This window comes from Triticum urartu, chromosome 5A (assembly GCF_056163025.1).
Source record: "Triticum urartu cultivar PI428250 chromosome 5A, HENAU_Tu73, whole genome shotgun sequence".
Lineage (NCBI taxonomy): Eukaryota > Viridiplantae > Streptophyta > Magnoliopsida > Poales > Poaceae > Triticum > Triticum urartu.
The window spans coordinates 495775779-495781561 of record NC_141877.1 but is presented as its reverse complement, the minus strand read 5'-3'; the positions used below and the strand labels follow the sequence as shown (position 1 = coordinate 495781561).

At 46.0% G+C, this 5783-nt stretch overlaps 1 long non-coding RNA gene across 1 annotated transcript; it reads right to left on the bottom strand.

Moving 5' to 3' along the window:
• Window positions 1-390: 390 nt before the first annotated feature.
• Window positions 391-3943, bottom strand: LOC147972236 (uncharacterized). Its single transcript, XR_015602471.1, has 3 exons — window positions 2807-3943; window positions 2547-2628; window positions 391-2438 (listed from the first exon to the last, which is right to left on the bottom strand). It is a non-coding gene; the product is annotated as an uncharacterized LOC147972236 (long non-coding RNA).
• Between the last annotated feature and the right edge of the window lie 1840 nt (window positions 3944-5783).

Here is a 5783-nt window from a genome sequence, read left to right as displayed (position 1 = left end):
TTACTTGCCAACCTCACAAGAAGTTGCCAATTTTTGGCAACTTCTGATATTGCCAATTGTTGACTTGCCAAATGTTGGCATCAAACCAATTATTCTCGACGACCCATACCCTACCCATTCAGGTCGGGTGCCCATCGGCGTAGCCGCCCATGGGACGAATTGCCGGGTTGACCCTTGAGATGGTGGATGGGCGCCCAGGGGTCAGATTGCTGGGATGACGGCCTTGAGATGGTGGATGGGCACGTGGGAATCTAATCTCGAAGGGAAACCTTAACATCAGTGAATGACCTAGTATGACGCGTGTGGCACCCTGGCTCAAAGAAAACCGGAACGCCTCGTATTCCAGCCCAGAGATCGAAGTGAAATCTTATGGAATACGGCACTGCTTAGTATAGAACAAACCGGCTCTCTATTACAACACGAATATGAATACAAGGGTTCCGATATTACAATGAATAACATCGGTACAACGACACTACGCCAACCACGGTTGCTCTATACAAGCAGCATAACAACTCGAGGCAGCGGAACAACTACTGGCAGCAGAACAACGAACGGCGATGATAGACTCCAATCCGCAGGGACTCTGGCTGGAACATTTATCCTAGCTCGCGAACATGGGAACAACACCAAACAAGCAAGCAATCCAGGCACGACCTGTAAACTGGCATGACACGCCAGGTCAGTACATTGAATGTACTTGCAAGCTCACAATAACCAGAAGCATTCAAGACAAACAACAACATGGCAATTACAGGTTAAGCAGGAATTATCATGAGATCATCAGGATAACATAACATCAACAACATGAACATAATACTGCTAGAACAATATGATCATGGCAAGAACATATAAATCTGATGATACTAGCATGCAACATGATGACTCTACATGCATCATTTATTCTGCTCGGGTTACCTCGTAACCATCACATGCATCACTTACCCACTTCGAACATTACACGGTCATCTCAGGATCAAATCAAGCTTGGTATAAACAATACCGTAGTAATCATCAAATGACCACAAGGAGCTTGATCTTTACCCATGATTCTCGCACAACATCACGAATATCCAACAACTCGGTATCCTCAATACCATGGTGATCATTCCGGTGATCTCAACCATGACCAACACTTGGTCTCAAATAGTGATCCTTTCCGGCGATCACAACCACGACCGATACCTGGCCTCAAATGGTGATCCTTCCGGCGATCACAACCAACTTATCTCATCCTCGAACCGGGGTTGTTATGTAGCACATTATTATTATTACTGTTGACTCACAGTGTGACCAACTACGAACTGGGCCCTTATCCAAGGGCGTGGCTATCGATAGATTTAATATATAGTCTGCAGAGGTTAGTACACTGTACCCACACTACGGAACCCATGGCCTCGCACTCCCATTCGGGTGGACCAACGGCGTTCCGACAAAACCGATCTATTGTCATGACACTCTCCCGGCCACTCCGACCCATTCCCAACTGGGCTAGTCCTAGGTGGCCCCGTGTCTACCAAAGACACAACGACCACCGTCGTGGCCAAACGTCCCTCACAGGGACCGGATCCATAATAATAACAACAACGGGCACACAAGGTTATGTCTTCTTATCGGGCTAGGGTACCGCACGCCCATAACCTTCCCTAGTTGGAGGCATCGGCGAGAGGCACAACAATAGACCCAGTTAGGACCTTCCCATAAAGGTAAGCGTGGTTGCACTGGTCAGTTCAATATGGTGGCACCATGACTCAGCCAACAATTGTTTAAGTTCAATTTAGTCCGGTTAAACTTGAATGCAAATATGCTGAGCCATAATAAAATAACATGATACAATTACAATGCATGAGCATGATATCAACATAAGTACGGGTGCAACATAACTAGCCACCATATCAACAATGAATCATCTCCAACTGAGCATGGCATAATGAAGAGCATGAATATTACCAGTACAACACTACTCATAGCATAACATTACCACTAGCATCAACAATAAACATCATGCAAGAACATATCAACAATGCCATCATGCAAGCATTTAACCAACTGGATGCAATGGAACATGCATAACAACAGTACTCGGGGCAGACGACAGTCATGCATCGAAGACCAGGTTCAACATATACTACTAGCATCAACATATACTACTAGCAAGCATAAGCATATGAAAAGAATACTAGAAACTAGCAGGGCATGACAACCAGGTTCATAACAACATAGCAAGAAAGTAAGCATGAACCCATAAGCATTACCGAAACAACTATAACCATAGTTTAAGCAAGCAAACATTTAATAAATATTGAAGTTGAAAACCATGGCTACTGCATGACTATCATGCAAGTGGGTATTGTGGCTTTCTTGGGGTGACGAAGACTCCAGGAAGAAGTGCGGTGAAGCCGCGGAACAAACTGTCGGACGGCACGTTCTCGCAGGGGCTGATTAGAGGCAAGGGCAAAATGGTCATTTTAATTGTTATAAAACCTAGTGAAAATGTTACCAAAAGATAGATATCGATGATACGAAGAAGTGAGCGTTGGTTTCACCTCAATCAGAGTTACGGTTGAAAAGTTGTGAAGGTTGGAAGAACAGGGACCAATCTGTGAAAAATTTATCACCAACGGGTCCCTGGGAGGAAAAACTGAAATCGTATAAGTAGAAATACGTTTTCAGAGAAGTGAAAGCTTACTTTATGCTGCACTAGAGAGGAATACACTTTCCAGAGGGGAAAACTTTTTTAGATAAAAGAAAGGAAGAATACGCTTTCATTCGAAGAAGACGTAGTCCGGAAATGTGTTTCACTTACGTGACGTGGCAGTGGCGGGGTCAACGGGCAGAGGATGACACGCGTGGCCCACCTTATCCTTCTCTCTCCTCCCCCTGTCTTCTTCTTCCTCCCGTGCCTGGCCACGACAGGAAGCAGAGGAGGAGGACAGGGCGCTGCCGTTGCTGGGGCGGCCGTCCAGGCCAGCTCCGGCCAGGGCGCGGGCACCAGAGGACGCGGCCCGGCGTGGCGCGTCCGTCCAGGGGGTCGGCCGGCCCCGGGGAGGGACGGGATGGCGGCGCACGGCGAAGGCAGAGAGCCAGGCGCGGCGGCCGTTGAGGGAGGCCCGCGGCCACGGGAGGGATCCGGCTAAGGCGAGGCCACCGTTGAGTTCGTAGGGATGAGGCTGTCCCGTTCTGAGGTAGAACGAGTGCCGGGGAGGAGTGGAGAGGAGGGGAGGCCGCGGCAACAGAGGAGGTTACAGAGAGCTCGGCGGTGGAGGTACTCGGCGATGCGAGCTGCTCCGGCGAGGGATAGAGGTGTGGGGTGATGCGCACGGATGCTGGAAATGCGGTGTACAGCTCGGAACGGCGAGGGGATGCTTGGTTTGGCCGGAATCATGCCGAGGCCGAGGCGGCCATGGCGAACTTCGGCGAAAAGAGGAGCGGGCCGAGGGTTCTGGTGGGCTAGGAGGCTTGGGGAGAGGCTGGTGAGGTGCGGAGGGACTCAGGAACTCCTTATATAGCCGCGGGGAGGCTTCTAGAGCTCACAGGCGAGCTCCCGACCAAGCTTTAATGGCGGGCAGAGGCAGGGCGTGGCACGAGCATGGCGTTTGCGACGCATTGATGGTGAACCGCGACGAAGCACCGATGCAGGGCGACGCAGTCGAGCACGGGCAAGCTCCTGGACGAGGTTTGAGGTCGATACGAGGAGGGAGGAAACGAGCATAGTGGCCGGAACAAGCCAGAGCACGCCTGCAGCCATGACGCAGGCGTGATCACCACGTGCACTAGCGCAAGCGGCAGTCTTTGGCGTGGCCAAGCATGTCCAGTGGATGTATCCTGGTTCCCTCTGTCAAAATGAGGAAATAAATCGGTACAGGGGCAAAGAAGATATTTGCACTTAGCTCCAAAAGTAAATCAGTAAGAAGGTGTTTGTAACTTTATGTGGTTAAACCAGATTGGTAACGTGGTAAAGAGTTTGTCTGATGATGATCACATACTAAGGTGATGCTGATCACCAAAAGTAAGACTAAGAGGAGGAGTTTAGATGAGGGTTGCTGTAGAAAGTGCAATACTGGCCAGAATTGGGGATTTGGACGATGCACTCACATACTTGATCTCTGTGAGCTGACATTTGACACAGAGGGGTTATATGATGATATGAAGCTGTTGTAAAAGTTTCATACCATTCGTAAATACCAAAGTGGCACTTGCTTCACAAAGCTTCATTCTGGACAGAAACTTGGAAAAATTACCCAGGGCAATTGGTTTAACCAATTGAGATAAAACTTGGTGGAGGGAGTTGATGTAGGTAGAATCATATCCTGGTAAATTTTCAGATCAATTAAAGCAATATAAAATATAGTTGCTTCACAAACTGAAAATCTGACCAGAAACTAAGATTTGGGGCTGGGCTCACATAGATGGGTTACATGAGCTCATATTTGGTGGAGAGTAATTATTTGATCATAAGAAGGACCTTGAAAAATTTCAACTCATTATGATATTTCTATCTTGTACTTCCTTCACAATCACTTCCCTCAGACAGGAACTTCGAAACATTGCTCAGGAATATTTACTAGGAAAAGTGAGTTTAATTTTGGCATGAGCCAATGATATGTACAGGAAAAACTGTCCAAGAATTTTGGGGTCAATCAAGCAAAGATAAATAGCACTTCCTTTGCAAAGTGCCATTTAGGACAGAATATGAAAATAATTATTGGAGGATTATTTTTGAACATGGCAATGAAATATTTTGACATATTTGAGCAAGATATTACCCAAATAATTTATGAGAACTATTTTGGAATTTTAGGAGTGACAAAAGTATAGGTTGCTTCACAACCTAGGGTTTTAAGGGTTATTCCTTTATCAGAAAAGGAATATTCCCAACAAAAGAATTTTGGGTTTGGTCAAGGATGGAAATGACATGATCTTAGGATGATGAAGAGGGTGACAAGCCACTATAAAACCTAGGAAGACATGATCTTCCCAAGTTTCACAACCGTATAGCCATGGAAAAGCAAAACAAAACGGGGAATTCAAGAAAATCAACGAAAAAGAAAAGGGCAAAATTCCAGGCTGTCACAAACCTTCCCCCCTTAAAGAAATCTCGTCCTCGAGATTTGGTTTCTCAGGGTTAAATAATCTTTCTGGCTTGAAGAAACTGTTTCCAACTCAGGTTTCTTTAATCCATTCTTATATAATTTTTCCACTGAATTGGATATAACTGACTGTCTTGATCTAGGGTGGTTTGCTTCACCATATATGACATTCTGACAGGACGTACCTCATATGTTCCTGTTTATACCGACTCAAATTTTCTTTTCATATCTGTTGGATTAGCTATCTCTGAAATATTATTTTTACGGATATACTTGTCCTTCTTGATATTGATCCTTGCTGGAAATGTTATTCTAGTATCGAGTACCGAGAATATTCCACGGAGTTGGGGAACATACCTTCCCGTGGAACAAAGAATCTCTTCTATCCAGGCATCGGATTCCTCGAATGTAGACATGCCTCTTGGTTCCAAAACAGTGATGTGGATCATATCTGTTTTGCTAACGGATTCTGACATCTTGCAGGAGTTTCCGACTTACCTTGACTGGCTTCACAGTCTTGACTATCCAAGTTGTACCAAAGGTTTGACTGTCGCTTGTCGTGACTGATAGAAAAATGCACCATCTCCTGATGGTAAGATTTGCAGACTGGACTGGCGGTGATCTTGGCAAAGAATCCCATTCACACATGCTATTCTTTTAATTTCTTCCCCTATGCGAGAGATAACAATCCTC